At 40.1% G+C, this 20,096-nt stretch overlaps 2 long non-coding RNA genes across 2 annotated transcripts; both read left to right on the forward strand.

Annotated features, from left to right (window-relative positions):
• Positions 1 to 1,315: 1,315 nt before the first annotated feature.
• Positions 1,316 to 14,910, forward strand: LOC124241161 (uncharacterized). The gene is made up of 3 exons (XR_006889130.1): positions 1,316 to 1,517; positions 2,808 to 2,848; positions 14,783 to 14,910. It is a non-coding gene; the product is annotated as an uncharacterized LOC124241161 (long non-coding RNA).
• Positions 14,911 to 15,285: 375 nt separating this feature from the next.
• On the forward strand, positions 15,286 to 16,523 carry LOC124241162 (uncharacterized). The gene is made up of 3 exons (XR_006889131.1): positions 15,286 to 15,381; positions 15,495 to 15,537; positions 16,429 to 16,523. It is a non-coding gene; the product is annotated as an uncharacterized LOC124241162 (long non-coding RNA).
• The last annotated feature ends 3,573 nt before the right edge of the window (positions 16,524 to 20,096 follow it).

A 20,096-nucleotide genomic window follows, 5' to 3' on the forward strand; every position in this document is an offset into this window, starting at 1 on the left:
GTAAAAATGATTAAAAGAGGGAGAAGATGGAAGAGAGACAGAAGGGGTGGAGATGGGAAAAAGAACTGAGAAGAAGGGGCCTGGAGGGAGGGGAGCACGAGGGGGGACTCTGAGCCTGCAGAGATGGATGGGGAAAAAGTCTGTGTTTATTTAAAAGACTAACTGGGGGCATGGCTAAATTTTGCTTTTCTATTTGGCCATGCCATGACTAAGGAAAACAAAGGCTATTGCAGCTGCTGCTTCAGGAAAAGGCAATCGCTGCCATTCACCTAATTTAAATTTTAAGATGTTTAGATGTTAAAAATCTGCCAGAGCACAGTTTCTGTACATTAGAAATGGCTCAGTAGCTCAGAGCCCGTGAGAAGCTGGCCCTATGTGTTCTCTACTCCACAATGCTCTTAGATGACCGGTAAGCTTGGGCGACAACAGTGTTTCCACTGCCCGTTCAAAACTCTCCTTGGCCTGCTTTCCGGAAGCAGAGTACTACATTGCATAATTAACAATGAAAACGAGCAGCTTAAATGCCTTTTCTCTGCAGAGGTCAGATGCTCCCATTTATCTACTAAATACCACTCTATCCCTCAGCGTCCAGGAGTGAAAGAACCTGGACAAATAAGTCAAGTTAATTTCTTAAACGTGCTGCCAGAGTCCTTTCTGCTCTGTTACTTTTACTTTGAGGACACCTAGTGGCAGTTTATAGGCAGCGTTCTTCAAGGCAAACCGAAAGAAACTTCAGGATGTAGTAACTGTGGAGAAACGCGTGCAACCGGACTTGCCGTTAGCCCGAAGACAAAAGAAGTGAGTAGATTTTCCTTCCTTTTGTTTCTCTACTGCTGTGGATGGGCCAGCGCCAGATTCTGGAGCCAAATTCCCACTCCCGCCTGTCACCGTCATCAAACAAAATTCCCGTGGCCTAATTGTTTCACAAGTGGTTTTTAATGAGCTCATTGTTTATTTGACACCAATGACGACCTTTTAAAGACCACAGAATGGCCACAATCGGGTCAATTCATCAATTAATAAACAAACATTGATAGTGTGCCGTGGGCCGACATTTTGAGGGGATTTACAAAGATGAGATGGATTCTAAGTGAAAGGGAATTTTTTTCCCTTTACCTCTGGTGATGAAGTCTCCTTCACAGCTGTGTCCTCAGAGCCAATGACCTAATCTCTTTGACTCTCCTTCTCTTCTTCTGTAAAATGGAGGTGACTGTGAAGATTACATGAAAACCAGGACAACCTGCTTGGTGCCTGGTATCTGGTAGATACCGAATAACCGTTAAGATACTTCTCTCTCTACTGCCTTCCCCTACCCCATACCTAGAGTGTGTTCTTTGCTGTAGCTGTCGTCTGGACAGAAGTGCTCACCGCTGCACAGAACTCTGCCAAGGCCACTCTGAGGCATCCACATCTGAGTCCTGGGAGCTAAACACACCCACAGCTGTGGTTCTCCCTTGCAATTTGGATCTACTGGCTTGCCCTGGATCCATCTTACAACCCTGTTCTATTGAATCAAGGTAAACTACACAAAGTTAAATCTGTATAGGCAGAGTTTCCTGTTAGTTATGACATTTAGCATCAAAGCTGGCTTTTTTAATGGTAAATTCCCTGGCAGATGTGGTTCACGAAGAGATGACATGATCAGCTCTTTGCCAGAGAGGCTATTGATGTCTGTTTTTTGGCATTTGGCTTAAGTTCAGACAAGATGGTTTCTATGATTCTCAAAGCATTCACTATAAAGTCCAAACATTTTAAGATGGCCTTCAAGGAGCCACACGTCTAGTCTCTACCCACCTCTCCAGCTTCATCTTGAGCTACTCTTGGCCTTGCTTATTATGTTCCTGCTCATTAAGTTTTAAAAATCTTCCATGAACCAACTGAGCTGTTTTTTTGCCCTGTGAGATTAGCACACGAGTGTTCTTCTTTTTGGACCCCTCCTTCTCCCACTCTTCATCTGGCTAACTCCTTCCTGCTCATTCTTCAAAATTCAGCATAAATGTTCTTCCCCAGAGAGTTCTTTCCTGACCCTAATCTAAATTTGGGCTCTTCCCTTATTCTCTCTCCTTGTACTTCTCCTTCCTAACACCTATCATAATTTCTAGCTATGTGTTTGTGTTTGTATCTGTTTGTTTATGGTCTGTGTCCCCACTGACATGTATACTCAGTGGGAACAAGGACACGCCTGCTTTGTTTATGTATTTCCTGTCCGGAGCAAGATGTCTGGTTCAGGCAGGGTGCTTATTATTGAAGGAATGAAACTGACCCTATTAACGAGAAGAGTCCATGGATCGTTTCCACACGAACATGTCCTGCGTTTCCGTTGACGAAGCTTTTGTGCCGTTTCAGCAGCCTTCTGGGGAATCCCCTCTGCCTCAGAGATCATTTTTGGTTGCTGTTAGTTTCAAATGAACAGAAATTAGCTCTAAAGAAAATTTCTTAAGAAGAATCTTTATCTTGCCACCTTAAAACAGGCAATTCAATTAATACTTCTTATACATCTTTTGTGAAACTTAAAATAGCTCAAATTTCATTGGAACAAATTCCCATCAAAGTAGATGGATTTGTGTAATGAAAAGATTTTTCATGCCCTCAGTTTGTGGTTTGAGAATTAATCCAAAAATCCAAGCCTCTTCTTAGTCAGTGAACAAGGCACAAGTCCATAGACCTTACTTTTCACCTGTGACTAAGCCTTACCCACCAGTGAACTATTATGGGAGATATTAAGATATTTCTTGACTTTGGTATTCATAAGCACCAGAGCATTAATGAAGTTCATCAAGGATTTGAATTTCTCCTTCTTTCAACAGATCTGGATGACACATTGTCTTGGCAGTTGCAAAGCTCCCAGGTAACTGAAATTTCCCAAAAGAATGTGTTGCTAGTTATGATAGTATGGTTTTGAAATTTGAAATTGGTTTTGCATTTCATTTCCTATGAATATTACTTTTTTAAAATTAGAAGTTGCTGTTCATTTAGCTTAATCATTTTCAATTTGACTTGCAAATTGTTTAACCCTACAGTACGAAGAGAGATATATTTAGATCACCAGCATTTTCACCTTATAATTTTTCAAAAATGAACTAGACCTTAAAATTTGCACGCATTATAATTACAACATGAATCATTTTGTCCTGGTTTAGCTTCCCAGAAAGCAGAGCCTGTAGCAAAGACTCCTGTTCAAGTAGTTTATTTGGCAGGTGCTGTTAGAGTGAGGGAACGGGAAGTAGGAAATAGTGAAGGAGGGAATTCCAATATGAGGGCGTGTTATTGACGGTGCTGCTGTGACAGTGGGGGCCTAGATTTCCCCAAAACCTCTTGAAAACCTTAAAGGTTCAGCTTAGGCAACCCTCCAAGGGATTCCTTCCTACTCTCCTGGCATTCCTAGAGCACCCTGTATATGACCCTGTCTTTTTAGAGGGTTGACCCCTGGGTCTTCAGGGCACTTCTGGGCTGGCCAGCACAGAGTCAGTGAAGGTTCTGGGGCAGAAAGTAAGAAGATGCACAGGGCTTTGCTGAGTTGGATCTGAGTTTGTATGGAGCTGTCCACTGCTACTTGGCTGAAATCAGAGGTGGTCTGAGGGCTTGTGCTGCAGGGCACCAAAGGCAGCTGCTAACTATTCGCCCCTCTGTTGATACAGTAAATATATAACCAACCCCACAAATTAGCATGTAGAATAATATTTTATTGTTGTTATTTTTATTGATTATTATTGTTGTTACTAGAAAGTGGGAATAGGTGAGCATATGAGCCTGGGAGTTTTGCCTAAGATGGAGTCGCAGTTTGCAGAACTTAACACTGAAATGAACTGGAGTCTCTCTTCCTGGAATTCTCTTCCTAGTGTGGCCCTCACACCCTTGCTTTATGCTTACATGGTCTTATCCATCCTCAAATATCACATTTCAAGGAAACCTTTCCCAGATCCTACTAGTCAGAAGTAGTTTTTTGCTCTTTTGAACTCTAGTAGTTGTTGGCGATACCTTTTCAACGGCATTTATCAGAATCTATCTTTTGGATATCTGGCAATTTTGTTCAACTCTCGTTTCTGTGCTGTTTCCACTTTCTGAATTGCCTCTATCCATTTTTTTTTTAACCTGGTTAATTCCTAATTACTTTACCCGCTGAACTTCTAACTCCCACTCCTTGTTTAAGATTTAGCTTAGGCAGCCCTCCAGATGAGCTCTCTTGCTCCACACTCCCTTCTTCATTCCACTTCCGGGTGACCTTGTGTATGACTCTATTTTAACATTTACTACCCTGTACTGTAACATTAGGTTATTTATCCTCCACACACTCCTGCCCACCGAGCTTCTCAAGGGAACATAACCTGTTTTTCATTAGCATTTATTGCCTTAACACAACACATGTTCAACAAAATTAAAGGTTTATTTCCTCAACTAGACATCAGACTCCTCGAGGTTAGAGATTATCTTATTCAACCCTGTATTTCACAGTCTAGCATAGTGTCTTTCATAGTACATGCTTTAAAAATACTTGTGTAAGGCTAAGGGAAAACCCCTAAAATCTCCTTTTGTCTCCGTAAGAAAATGAGGCTATAAAAACATCTCTGACTCAAGTTGTGCATCTACAGATTGCAAGTCTATTTAAGACACTCTAGCTATGAAAACACCCGTGACTCAAGTTGCTAGATGTCTGCAGACAGCATTTCTTTTGTAAATTTTAAATCAAAATAGTGACTCAGGCTGTTTCAACAGAAGCCAGAAAGGAGAAAACATGTAGATAATGTACTTGATGAGTCAAATTAAATTTAGAAGGAGAAATTGATTTTGAAAGCCCGCCTAGTCATTCCTGCCTGCGATTTCTCTCACGGTGTGTAGTGGTGCCTACAAAACAAAGATATCTTGAGGTGTGTTTGATCGACCTAAAAGAGTGATCTCGCATATTCCAAATCGGAGGCTTTGAACTGATTACATTACCATGACTTTTGTAAGGCTTATTGTTTTCACATAATCCTTTTTTGTGTGTGTGTGAGGAAGATTGGCCCTGAGCTAACATCTGTTCCCAATCTTCCTCTTTTTGCTTGAGGAAGGTTGTTCCTGAGGTAACATCTGTGCCGATCTTCCTCTGTTATATGTGGGACGCTGCCACAGCGTGGCTTGACAGGTGATGCTAGGTCCGTGCCTGGAACTGGAATCTGTGAACCCCAGGCTGTCAAAGCAGAGTGCAAGAGGTTGTATATGTGAAGTCGTATACAGAGATTCTTAGGGTCAAACACAAAATTCTTTGGGTAAAAATGATCACTCTCTTGAATTTTGGCCTATTCTCATTCTCTTTCCTTTCAAATTTGAGTCTTTAGTCTCACGTAAGTCTGAACTTTTGGTCCTCATAGAGACAACAGTTGTGCATGTCTTAGAGATGTCTCGAATTCTTTTAATGGGCAGGGGTCACACAACTTTATATTCTGTGGTAAAGTTGAGGCTTATGCAGCAATCCCCAGAAGTAACACATGAACATCACTGCACATGAGGTTGTAAATGACTGATATGTATATCTGATGGTGGCAATGGCTCTGATCTTAAGGATATTAGTTGTTTGAGGATAGTGAAGATAAACACGTGTACTCCGGCCAAAATAGTTACAGCCACTAAATAAAAAATGAATAAGGTGAGGGGTTCTCAAGAAAAAATTAGATTTCTTTATGTTTTGTCCAGGAGTGAGTCAAATTAACAATCCTTTCAAAAGTCAAATATTCCTGGAAGGATTAGGTGTTCGGAGGTGTGTGTGCACAAACGTGTACGAGCATGTTGTGGCGCACACTGCTGGGGGAGAATTATAACTCTTCTTTATCTTAATACCAGTTTACTCCAACACAAACACAAATAAATCTACATGCGTGCATATATATATTTTATCACTAGCCATTTTGAAAGACTGGCTATTTAGACAGAGTCCTGGCTAGGGAGGAGGAGAGAGAACTTTGAGCATGAAACACCTCATGAAGAAGGCACACCTGGCTGGCCCATCACGCTGAGGGCCTTTGGAAAGCTTAAGAGTCCATGGAAAGGAAGCATGGGGGTTAAGATGTGATAGAATCCCAGTTCCACCCCTTACCAGCTGTGTGACTTTGGGTGAATTGTTTCATCTCCCTGGGCCTTAGTTTGTTTTCTCATTTGTAAGCTATGCATAATAAAAGAACCAACTCATAGGACTGTTGTGCTAAAAAAGTGAGATTCATACATATAAAATGCTTAAGACATAAGCACTCAATAACTATTAGTCTCTGTCCTCCTCCTCCTCTTCTTTCTCCTCCTTCTTTTTCTCCTCTTCCTTCTTTGCCTCCTTAGTCCTCTGGTGGGTAGAAGACAAGAACGTACCAGGAGATGCAAACACATCAGAAAAACAAGGCAGACAGATATAAGAGGTAATTCCTAAGAGCCACGGTCTTTCTCTCATACTTCTCCATCCACCCTGTCACCTGTCCTCTGTCCTGACATGGAAGAGGCTGCAGGGACCACAGAGTTGTCCACTCTGAGACCCTCAGCCTCATGTAACCTTGGAGTGCCTGGTAACTGTAAGGGCTGAAGAGAGGTTCTGGCAGTATTTCTCCTCATACGATGGTTGAAAGTGCTCACCTCTGAGGCACCTGGTTCTCTAGACTGCTCCCACTGTCTCCTTAGATAAAGGGAATCAACCTGGTTGGGAGCATCCTTGGGCTGGCTCCACTGCAGAACACGTGTGCAGAGGGAGAGAGGAGTCTCAGCTCCTGTCATTCGCAAGGCAACCATTTGTGCATCATTTGGTGACTGCCTCCCTTGCCAGCCCATAAGCACTTACACTCCAGGCAAAGTGGTTAACAGTCCGTACATGCTGAGCACTCACTCTGTGCCAGGTGCTCTTCTAGTGCATTCTGCGTATTAAATCCTTTCATCCTCACAATTATCTTATGTGAATGATACTGTTATTACTCAAGTTTGACACACATGAAAAAGGCACGAAGGAGCAGAATCAAGATTAAACCAGGCCATTCTGGCTTCAGAGCCTATGTCTTAACCATTGTTCCTCTCAGAGCCCATATACTCACCTCTTTGAAGGCCCTCCCATCTGTGCTTACACGCTAGCACAACCACTAGCTGGTAGTTCTGTAAGGCATGCTTTCCCCCTCGATTCTTCACTTGGATACCTCCTGTTACTCTTAAAAGCCAACTCAGGCAATAAACACCTTTTTCACTCTTTTATGTTTGATTACTTATTTCTCTCCTCACCAGACTGTTATGTCTTGTTTCCTATCCCTAGCCAATTATACAGGGCCTGGTACACAGGCAGCACTCAATAAGGTCTATGGAATAAAATAATGAATTGTGTCTTGGGTTGAATTTCTCTCAGTATATGAGCGTGTAGACATATCCAGCCATATATGGTTGTCAAACCTTCAGGTTTGCAATGAGCTAAAACACTTCATAGCTTCGATTGATGGAGAAGAGGTGATAACTCCCCAGGTGGTGGCTTGCTTTTCTCAGGAAAAGAAGAAACCAGCAGCGTGATGCGATGACTTCCAAGTCATGTCTAGGGTGTAATTTTTGATTGGTTGGCGCTAGGTGGAGCCAAGGAGCCTTGCAGAGAAGCTCAAAAGAAGCATGCACTACTGTTGCCAGCCCTCAGATTGTGCTCTAAATAATTTTAAAGATTATTATCTTTTAAGATTTGAAAACTGGTGCATTATTTGTGTCAGTTATTTAATTACATTCACTCTCCAATGAATTTTTTACTACACTTGTTATCTTATTATTTTTTAAATGGAAAAGGTCTTATACTTTGTGTCTTCCAGTTTCCCAATATTGAGTCAATTTTCAATATTTAGGCGAAGGCTCTATTTGATAATTGAGATTCAACATCCCAGATCTTTCTCCTCAACCTCCCAGTTCTTTTTTTTTTAGTGCATTGTGGTTGCAGACCCCAAAGGTCTGGTCTGTTGTGAAAAGAAAGGCCTAGACTAGCAATGAGGAGTTCTTCTTTTTCTTCCTCCTCCTCTTCTTCTTCCTCTCCCTCCCCTTCGCTCCCTCCCTCCTTCCCTTTTCTCCTTCTCCTCCCCCTCCTTCTTTTAACATTTTTGGAGGTCAAAAACAGTGAATACCAGCAATTGCAATTGGTTCAACCTAATAGTTCTGACTCTGTCTTTGACTTGCCTTCTGACCTTGTAAGTCGCCTATTCTTGGGCCTTACTATTTTTGTCTGTAAAATGGCAGAAATGGGTGTCAAATTGAAAGACCATTTCTATTTTGATTTTTCATAACTTTGGCTCCAAATTCTCCTTTTTGGTGTCATTGACTGGTTCTCCAGTCTTTGTCTAGCATGTGTTCTTGGCTTTTATTAGATGTTGATCAATTAGGGGCTTTTATTAGATGTCCGTTACTTTTGGACTCCTAGAGACCTGAAATGCACCCTCTCCATTCTGTCGGGCTTACTTTTACTTTCCTGGAGTAAGTTCTTTACAAGATACGGTTACTGTTAAGCTTATTTAGTCCAATTAAAGAAATACAATAATAGAAATTCATGTTTCACTATAGTGTTAACCTAGGTTTTTCCCTTTATAATTAGTTTAGTGAGGCAGCTGATGTGCCCTCTAATTATTTCTGTGGAATATGTGATGATCTCCTTGCAGAAAGGCATTTTACTCTGAAACTTTTAATCCTTCTTGGTATGATTATTACATGGAAAGTTGAACCACACCTCGACTGTTCATTGTATCATTCATTCTGGGTGAGATGTTGGGCCAAATAGGTTCCAATAGATTTCCTAAATGTCAGTGTTCATAGCAGTTAATAGATGGTTTTTTATACCATTTCTATATGGTACTATACTTACTTGGTAAAAACCAGATAATGATTCTCCAGTGGCTAACCTTGCAGGTGTTTGTAAATAAGAATAATGCTATCTGATAGAACAGTAATTCCCTCAATATGTTCCCTGACACACAAATCCTGAGAAAACTTCTTACAAAAATAGTTTGATTATTAAATAGCTTAGGGAACACTGCATGTTATGTGTAGAGTTTCACAATGAATAATATTAAAGGCTCTGAGAAGCCCAGGAAACAAGATCCCACTCTTGTTTGACTCTCACATTCTGTGAGAGTCAAATTTCTGTGACTTTTTCTTTCTATAATATTGTGTGGAGCTTGGGATCATGGAACATATCTTACACTTATTCTCGCAGGTGTTTATATTAACTTCCTGTAATAGCCAGTGTCAATAGTTAACCTGAGGACCAAGAAAAAATACTCAGAACTTAACTACTCTTTGACTTTATTTAATTAGTAGTAAATAAAGATAAAATTATAGTTGAAAATTGTACTTTGAAATTGTACCTTCTTCTCTTTTGAGGGAGATTTCCTTGTCCCAAATTCTTGACAACCGTCAGTGGACCAGGTAGATCCATTTTCTACTCTAAACATGACGGAGGAAGGCACACAATTCTGAACCCAATCCGTGATAAAATTTACCCATGTTTCTCATTTCCCTGATGTGAAAACCTTTTTAATTATATGTAACTGAAATGACTCCTACTGTCATCTAATCTCTCTGTCTTGAGTTGAAATGCTGACTCACTGCTGTGTGCCTTTTTGCAAGCTGACTGACCTCTCTTTGCCTCATTTTCCTCATCTGTAAAAGGATATAGTATCTATGTTACGAGGCTGTTATGAGGATGAGGTAAGTGAGTGCACAAAGCACAAAGCACTTGGAGCATTGCCTGGAATTAATGCTCGCGATGCTCTGCTTAGGTGGTGTTGGAGAGGTGAGGCATCAACGTCTTCGCAACACCCTTGTCACCAAGATGTAACATTTCCAAGAAATAGGGAAATCTTAGGCTTTCTATGATCAAGGCAAGTATTTCCAGATAATATTTTGTTATTTGGTCAAAATTCTATTTTGCCTTCTGTTCCGTACATTCAAGATTAATTACTTACTCATCCAGTATTAATGTTAGTTGAGTGGCTACTGTTTTCTAGGCACTGTGCTAATTGTTGTAGATACAGGGTTGAACAAGGGTTATATGGTTCCTCTCCTTGTGGACCTCTGAATTATAGAGATAAGCAAGAAGCATGCTGGGTGCTATGAGAGGAGAAGTGACGAGAGAAGACCGGAGTCATCCAACTTGGGGTAGGGAGCTTATGGGAGTTTTCATGGGGGAACTGACGTTAACGTTGAGATCTTAAAGGTTAATCAGCGTTTCCCATTTGGTGAGGTGACTGGGGAACAACTTAAGTGATGTGACAGGGAGTTAGCCATGTGCAAAGAACTGATGGAAATTCTGCATGACCTATGGATAGAATGTAAGGTTGGGAAGGAGGTGTGTGTGGTGAGAGATGAGGCTAGATGTGTAGTTTTTCCACATTAATTGGGGCTTTTGTGAAGTGTGAGGTAGAGTGATAATCTGACCAGCTCTCATCTATTTGTAGCCAAGCAAGTGATTCTCATTAGGAAACCTTCTAGATGGCAGGATGCACCTTTTTCTAGGTAACAAGTTTTGATATAGTGTTTAATAACCATGCTGCTGCCTACCATGTGTAATGCTAATTTGTCATTTGGGGCCTGGCTTGGTCGCCAGTGTACATAAACCAATAACCTTGAGACTCTATCATTTGTGTTCAGAAAAGCTGGCCACAGGGTGAGGTCATTTGTGATGTTTAGTTGAAAGGCAGCAGCTGTCCCCAGCTTAGCTCCATGCCTACAGTCAGGAAATGGCAAAACTTCTTAGACTGTGCTCCTACTAAGGGAACTGGTCTGAGAGCTTTGATCTCATAGGTGCTGTAGTAGCCAGAGAGGCTATAGAGTATCAAAAATTATACATGGTCCCCATTGGCATTTTTGCTAAAGAGATGATTTCCTTTGTTATTAACCTGAGACAGGAGTTGAACATTGCTTCAGAGTCTGTCTTAGCCCATTTTTAAAAACAAACACACTGACCCTAACTTTAGTCGCTTGTAGTAGATGTGCTCACTCCACTTCCTAGTATTATAACTGTTATGAAACATCAATTCTTAATGAAACCCAAGCTTCTCCTGACCGTGGTGTATGGTCATGCCATGGGGAATATAGTCACGATGAAAGTAACAATTTTCCTCTCTCTTCCCACAACTGAATTGTTCATCCTCCTTTCTCTCATTGTGTTGATATTTTATTCTGAAATGTTCTTGCTTGTATCATCAAACTTAACTCCTTGCAGAAAATTCTGCCATAGCGCTGTATTCCCTTCAAGTAGTGAGTCTCGACTGTCACATCACAAAGTGGAACTTACATTTCCTGAATATGTCCTGCAAAACATCTGTGAATTCCCTGATTGTCTTCAAATATCTTGGATTTTTCAAATCAGGATCCAAACAAGCCAACTTGCTGATTTGGTTATTTCACTGAAGGCTTTTTAAAGTCTTCTTTGATCTGGAATAGTGCCTTTTGCTCACCCCCTTTTCCGCGGTTTGGTTGAAGTGTCAGTTGTCCTGTAGGGGTTTCACTGTAAAAGATGCTGTTAGTGCCCTGCTCCTGTTCCATTGGCACTCACTGCTCTCATGCACACTGACCCGATGGCTTCCCAAAGAAAGCAACGGTGACTCTGCCTTTGGGCTTTCTTGCTTCTCCCCACCACCAGCCATGCATGAGTTCATAACACCCCCATGCCTCTCCACCACCCACCACAGCCTTCAAACAAATGACTGGTGAGAGTGAATAAATGACTCATGAGAGCGGATAAATGACTGGTGAGAGCGGATAAATGACTCAGCTTGCTAACCTTTGGGATAAATCTGAGATATGTTCTACTCTGCCTTTCAGAGTTTCTTAGTGGGATTGAATCCCAGTTCCTTGCTGCAGCAACCTGCTCAGTAATACTCCTGTTAGCAGCTTCCTTCCTTCCCCTTGCTTATTTTGTTTCTTTATTTCTCAGCCAATGGTATCCCTCAAATAAACCATAAACCTTGTCTCAAAGTATTCTTTTAGGGGAACCCCACCTAAGGCATCTACTATCTAAATTTGGTTAAATAGTTCTCATGATGTCATTTAATTTATTAGTCTGTTTCTATAGACTGGAAGTTAGAACTAAAGGTTTTTTTAGATTCAGTGTTTCTTGGGGAATAGGTCTAAAATTTTTCATAGATAGTCCTGAGTCTCTCAAATTACATCACATCAGTAATCAAATGTCTGGTTGTCTCACTTTTGTATATCAGGAAATTGAGACGGTGAAAGTGTGTTACTCCCTGTCAACCTTATGCCTCGTGGTTTTAATATCCATTGATGACCATTGCCTGGATCAGTTATTTCATTAGGAGTTGTAAAACAATGGTTTTCTTAATTTTACTATTTGAAGGAGAAAGTTGTAGGCAGCGGGATCAGCATGCACAGAGACAGAAAGGTGAGGCCAAATATAATTATAACTACATAATTATACTATATAATATAGTATATAGTAATTATATATAATTATTATTTCCCTATAAATTATGGAAATAAAGTATGCTTAGTTTGCAAGGTGTGTTGGGGAACAGTGGGAGACAGATTTGGAAAGGTAGACAAGATTTTTTATAATGTTAAAGGCTTAAGATTTTGTCCTAAAATTAATAGGGGGACACTGAGGGATTTTAAATGTGTCCATCATCATGAACATAATTTTTGGAAGGATCACTTTGTTAATATTGTGAAACATAGATTGGAAATTGGCGGGAGTAGTTAGGAAGATGTTGCCATGGCCAAAGATAGTGGAGAAGGAAAAGATAGATTATATGCTTAAAACAATAGACTCAACAGGACTGAATGACTGATTAAATGTGGGGCGAGGGAGAGGAGTTCAGGATCCTTTCCCACTGGGACAAATGATTGGATAATTGGTGTCCTTCATAAAGATTGGGAGTTTGGCAAGAGTAGAAAGTCTGATGAGGAAAATTACTGAGTTTGGCTTTGGACATATTGAGGTGACTATGGAAAACAGGCAAAAGTGTCTAATTGATAGTTTTCATTTGTATAGAAATTCAGGAGGAAGATCAGGGGTGAAGTTACAGATTTGAGAGTCACCAAAAGACAGTTAGTGGTTGAAACCATTAGACTAGACAAGATCACTCAATAAAATGTATAGAGAAGAGATCAATGAGAAAAGAAGAGGGCTGAGGGTATCTTCCTGAGCTCCAGAAACATTTAAAGGAAAAGAAGAGTAAGGAGAGATGTCAAAGAAGACTCCAAGGATGAGAAGTTAATGAAAATGGTAATGCAGCAGTCAAATGTTGGAAATGTTAGCAAGGTTTTTGTGAGATGTTGCAGAGAGATTAGGCATATAAAGGACTGAGAGTTTCCCAATGAATTTGTTAAGTAGAGATGAGTGATTACATTAGTAAGAATAGTTCTGACGGTGTGATGAGGATGGAAGCCAGGATGCAGTGAGTTGAAGGGTGAATAAGATGTGAGAATTGAGAAACCATGATACTGACTACTCACAAAAAACCTTGGGCTGAAGACAGGAGAGACTCGAAAGCAGCGCTGACATGGGGGAAGGGTTTTCTTTCTATTCTCCCTCCCTTCCGCCCTCTATCCCCTCTCGCCCTCCCTTTTTTCTCCTCTTTCTCTTTTCTCTTTTTCTTTTTCCCCTTCCCCTTCTCTTCCTCCTCCCCTTCTTTCTTTTTTCTTCCTCTTGCCTCCACCTGCACTGCCTCCTCCTTCTCCGCCTTCTCCTCCTCCTCCGCTTCCTCCTCCTCCTCCACTTCCTCGTTGTCGTTGCCGTCGCCATCATCGTTGTCGTCTTCTTCTTTCTCTCTCTCTCCTTTCCTCCCTCTCTCCTAATTGCCTACATTACTGTATTCATCCTGAGAGGAATAAGCTATTGGTGACAGAAGCATTTGAATGAGAAAGTTTTCTGACCATGAAGGATTCAGAGCACAGTGGAATCTGTTTCCTCCTTTGTAAAATAAAGGATAACACTAATATCGTGTTGTCACTGTGAAAATTGAGTAGAGAGAAAATTTTGGAAAAAGATTTTCTCACAGAGAAGCCCTTTATCAATTTCAGTCATTGCTACCGTTGCTACAACAGTCTGCCATTCTGAAGATAAACGTTAAATTGTAGAGCTAATTTTCCTTACATTTAATTTAAAAATATTTTCCTTTTAAGACTCAGAGGTTTGAGTTATGATAATAATTTTCAGGTTCTATGAAAGTTCATGTATGGGCAAAGAAGGAAATGCCCTCCAAAGGGGAAAAAGTACTTTTCCCAATCCAAAATGACTTCATTTGCTGCAGTTCCAGAGAATTTTATTTTAACTTTAGTTCCCAAATGCTTTAACAGTGTTAAGCTGAAGCAGTGGAGACAGCTTTATTAATTGGAATCTTTCCTTACACTCCCACTTTCTTTGCTAGGAAAGCAAGGAGCTTATATTTAAAAAATTCATTAAAATGTCAGTATGCATCAATCAGAGAAAACATTTCAAAAATCTTTTAATCTTAAAAATAGGGTGAAAAGAACCTTCACACTCATTTCTTTGTGCCAACAAGTCAGAGCTCAGTTGAGCAATGTCACTTAGAGCCCAGGTTGTATACACTGGCTGAAGAAGTGCTGGTTGATTCAGTTTAAGGCATAATTTTTCATCATCATTTGAAATTAAAGAGTCAAGCCAAAGTTAAAAAAAATACTTATGTAAAGGAAGGCAGCTTTGGCTGATTCTTTGCCAATTTGTGCTTTACAGGGTAAAAGGCATGTAAAAATATGCAATTTTTACAGGAGCTTTGACAGTCCTGACATCCTCACTCTTGTTTAGCCTAAGGCAGGAGTTCTTACCTGTTTTGTGTCTTAGGTCGTCTTCAGGGCCTGATGACAGAAACGGATCCTCTTCCAAGACAAATGCTCATATTTACAAATATTTTACACACTATTTTGGAACATTCTTGACATGCTTCCTCCGCTGAAGTCCATAGATTTCAGGTAATGAACTGCTGGTTTAGGCGTTCAGCTCCCAGAGATGGTCATCTGAAGGACAATTCAGCTTTTAATCTTGAGTTTGAGCCTTGATAGCACATAGCTATTTTGCGCTTTTGTTTGAAAGGGGTCTGAATCTCAAGAGATGGTGTGATCAGTCTATTGGCTTTGACACTGGAATATATCCACTCATACTTACTCTTCCTGGACATTCATAGTAAACCAAACAGTCTTTTAATTCAAAATTAGTTTGAAAAAACCTAATTAATGAGAAAAAACAGACTCCCCAGGATGTTGGGTGTTGGCATTAGAATGATGTTCAAGAGGAATGTAGCCATGGAATACATTTTTACAGATGTCCTTCTAGTTCCCGGCTGGACAGTGAACACCTGAGCCCTCCACCTGAAGAGCAACATGGAAAGTTTGGATTAGAGGAAGGAGCGCTGTTTGTTCCCTGCACATATTTTCAGGGTCTAAGTGAGTATTCTCTAATTCAGGAATTAGGTTTCTATTTTTTCCTCAAAATAGGTTCCACTGTTTAATTTCTTGATTTTATTTTTAAAATTCAACACTTTCCTTTTCTTCATCAGGCACAGTCAGCACCATCTGAAGTTTGGTTCAGCAGAATTGAGGGTAAGTACATTCCTAAGGTGACTCATGTGTCTGGGAACCTTATACTATTTTAAGGTAAATATATGGTATTATAAGAAGATACTCTTAAGGGCAGTCAGTTTTCTTCCCCACATTCGTATGGCACTGATCATTCATAAAGGTTTCATATTAATGATCTATGTTTTGAATAAAGGGCAGGCATTACTATGTCAAACTCATGGGTGAGGAAGTGGAGGCTTACAAATTTTTGAGATGTATACTTAGCAAAGAGATCTGAGATTCCACCTGGGGCCTCCTGGCCTTAATTTGGATGCATAGGTTCTCAAATGTATTTCAAAAATCCAGTTTGTTCCTTCATGCTTATGTTGGTAGACAGAATGATTTATTTTTAAGCATACAACTATTTAACCATATTTATCACTATGATTTAATATCCCCTTGGTTCTGTCCCTGGCCATATTTCAGTTCTGTTAATAGTTACCCACCTATCCCTTAGATGGATTTTAAGCCATAACTAGTCTGAATTCTGCAGTTTGTCTCATGAGGAAAGGAGTTCTTTTGTTTTTTATGATCTCTATATGAATTAGTGCTTCTGTTTGACGTCACTTTTCAGAAGAACAGCTCGTCCATGAAAGGTCATTTCACATCATCGTTACAAAAGAATAACCTTCATTTCATATGAACCAGTTGTATAAAGGGTTGTAGTTATAATAAAAACCCATTGCCAAGAACATCAGAGAGAATGCCTCTTGCTCATACACGATGTCATTCCTGTGTTCCTAGTGCCTCACAGAGTGTGTGGCACTGGGTGAACGTCTGTTTAATTGAATCCTTCAAAATGTCACAACGTAGGTCTTGTGGAAGTAAAATTTGAATCAAGAAACCATTTCCCAAAGTTCCTAAATTTTACAGAAATCTTGGCCTCCACAAAGAAGAAAAGTCCTAAACTGGAAAAGTGTTAAAACTACAGAACTCCAAAACATACTTAATCCTGGTGTGATGCACGAAACAGGACTAAGAAAAGGTAAGAGAAAGCTCACCAAACCCATAAATATGCAGTGCACTCAGTTAGACTTCTCAATGGACATGACAACCAAGGCCTCTTTTTTCCTATTTGTACATCTTTGCTTCTAAATGTTGACAGATTGCCTTTAGATTAAATATGTTTTTGTTGCTATATGTTAAAAAACAGCCACAACAAAAAAGCTGTAATGCTGACAGTGGAAAATGCATGCCTCCTTGGTCTTAACAGCTCAGGCAATACCTTTCTTTCAATTTTATGTAGGATAGAGCGTCACCCTTCTTCTATATCATTAAGCACTAATTGCCCAATTACAGTGCTTTGGGACACTGTTAATATTGTGCCCAAGGCTTTTCAGCACAGTCAGCTTTAAAGCAAATGATCCCAGTCGTCAAAATTATTTACTAAACACACTACAGAGTTTCTTCTAGAAAGATTATTTAAGGCCTATTACACTTGCTAGAGCCTTATACTACAAAATACTTGGGTACTTAGTGAGGCCATTGCTTTTTCTCCTGAGGCCTTTTTTTTTCCAGCACCAAAATGTAAAAGGAATATTCTGTGTTTGGGTAGAGCAGACTCATGCAGACATTCTGAATCTGAAAGCACTTTCCTTTATTTTAGGTCATTTGGAGAGGGGTAATGAGTTGTTCTCTATCAGGGCATTATTTATAAATACAGAGTTAAAAAGTTTATTTTAAAAATACTTTCTTTGTGTTTAAATAGATATAGCAATGTAAGCTACAAGGGATTTGAATGTATCCTAAATCATGCATTATTTGAACAGATTCTTCTTTAAATCTCTGTGTGGAAGATTTTATCAAACATTTTACATTATTGACAACAAACAATAACCATTGAGGACTGTGAAGCGTTTTCTCCTATTTCTCATTAGTCTTCTCAACAGCTCTCAGCTAGTTGTTTCTAACTCCATTTTACAGAGGAGGAAATTGAAGCTTTGGATGGGTAAATGACCCTTGTAAAGTCATACTACTTGTAAGGGACAGGAAAGTGAGTGTTACGTATAGGCTCATCTTTTGAGTTCTTGGACTCAATTGTAATATGTGTGTGTGCAGGCAGGAGGCACTTCGCCCCACACTATCAAGCAATTCTTGGACACCAGCAGGGTGTTCAAGAATCCAGCCCAACTCTGACACTATCTACCTGGAGCTAGCATCAGATTCCATATGTTAAGGGTTCAGTCCTACAAGACTGGCCCCCATCTCCCCACTTCAAATAGCAATCACAAGCCCAGGTTGTTACCTGTACTTCTGATCAGCTGGCTATAAGTCAGAAGTTGCCATGACCTCTTCCTTGAGTTCAATTAATTTACTAGAGCAGCTCACAGAACTCAGAGAAACATTTTACTTACTAGAGTACTGATTTATTAGAAAAAGATGTAACTCAGGAGCAGCCAGATGGAAGAGATGGAAAGAGCGAGGTATGTGGGAAGGGGCTTGGAGCTTCCAAGCCCTCTCAGAGTGGGCCATACTCGTCACATCTCCATGTGTTCACCAACCTGGAAGCTCTCTGAATCCTTTTTGGGTTTTTGGGTTTTTATGGAAGCTTCCTTACACAGGCATGGTTGGTTAAATCATTGGCAATTGGTAATTGCTACAACATGTAGCCCCTCTCCCCTCCCCAGAGATTGGCGGGGGCAGTGGGACTGGAAGTTCCAACCCTCCAATCACACGGTTGATTCTCCTGGCAGTCAGCCCCCTTCCTTTGGGGTGGGGAGTAGGTCCAAAAGTCACCTCATTAACATAACAAAAGACACTTTTATTGCTCTCATGGGTTAGGAAATTATGAGGGTTTTAGGAGCTCTGTGCCAGAGACAGGGATGAAGACCAAATGTATATTTCTTATTATAAATCACAATATCACAGTTAAAAAATGGAAACAGTGATACAATTTACAAAATTTACAGAAGATAGGGACAAAAAAGGAGATTTCAAATAGTAAAATAGAGATCTATAAGATATGCTGATAAAAAGTTGAATACAGATATATTTAAAATTTGGGACATATTTTTAATGAAATGTTTTAAAAACTCTGTGTGAATTCTTTTTCAAATCACTCTCTATCCTTTATAGTAATTTGTGTTTTCATTTATCAGGTTTGTTTAAGGTGGGGTCCACCTGCCTCATTTGAAACTATATCCACGTAACACTTGAAAAGTGGGCCACCCTGTACTGTATATAATCCACATGGTTCACCACTCTTGGTCTTTATAGTTCATAGAGATTGTGGTGTATGTTATTGTATTCACAATATATAATGATATTTACATTGAATATCACCTTTATAGGTGACCTGTAAAGTCCTTTTATTCCCTTCTTCTGATCTATTTGAATTTATAGTCAAGCAGTACACGTAATTATGTACTTTAAATGTAACATAGAAATATTATTGACTTTTATCATCAACAGTTTCTCTTTTGGTGTATTTTTTTAAGCTTGTATTATCTTTTTAGTTTAGACTGTGAGAAAATCCAAAAGGAGGTGAATTTACTCAGAAAAATCACCTTAGAAGTTAGTCTATGTATATTTGATTCAGAAGACCAAATCAAATCAAACCAAACAAATAAACAAACAATAAAAACATTCTCAAGGAAAAACTTACTTTGGTGTGCTTTCAGACTTGCTGTGCACACAGTAGGCATACAAGAAACATTTGTTAAACTGAATTGAATAGTCCATTCTTTGTTTCCAGGACATTTCCTTGTAGTAATCCTGACACTGACGTATGATTGGACACTGCTGCATGTTGGATTCTCTGGGAAGCAGATGCAGATGGCAGTTAGTGTGTAGGAAGTTTACTAAGGAGTGTTCTCAGGGAAAGAACTAGAAATGGGCAGAGGGAGGAGTTGGTCTGCAGTGCAGTCTCAACCAAAGAGGGTTCAGTCAACTCCTTAAGGAGTTTTGAAGCTGTGTTGGCCCGTCTGATTTGTGTCTGGTTCTGGTGAGAGGGGCCAGGACTTGGCAATCTGGCCTAGATCAGTCATTGAATGTGAGCTGCCCCCTCCCTCCCTAGGAAGATAGCCTGACCTTGGGCAGGGCAGCTATCTCTAACTGAGGGCAAATTCTGGAAATGGTTGACTACAGAGACAGCAGAACTTCCAGTGGCTTGTGTAATAGGAGTAAGTCCTAGTATCCTGAAGAGGGACCTGAGAGGGGCAGCACTGTATTCAATACAGACACTGTGGCCCCTAAATAAAACAAAAATGAAGATTTTGACTCTGCCCTTCCTTCTCTACACCCCATCTTTCAATCTCTAATTCTGCTAAAGGACAGGCATTTGTTTGTTTATTTGTTTCTTTACTTTCAGCTCACAGACTTGCCTAATTATTTTGACAGTTTCCTATTCATTATCTCACTTAGCAGGGAACCTCTTTGGACCATCAAGCCTGCAAATTTACGATTGCACATTAATTGGTGGAATATAATTGCTAGCTGCCGCTTCTGGGCTTGGGGTGCACTGTATGTGACAGAATATATACAGTTAGCCCCAAGGTTTGCTCAGGAGCACTTGCCCATCGAACAAGAAAATGAACATTACA

This window comes from Equus quagga, chromosome 6, assembly GCF_021613505.1.
Source record: "Equus quagga isolate Etosha38 chromosome 6, UCLA_HA_Equagga_1.0, whole genome shotgun sequence".
Lineage (NCBI taxonomy): Eukaryota > Metazoa > Chordata > Mammalia > Perissodactyla > Equidae > Equus > Equus quagga.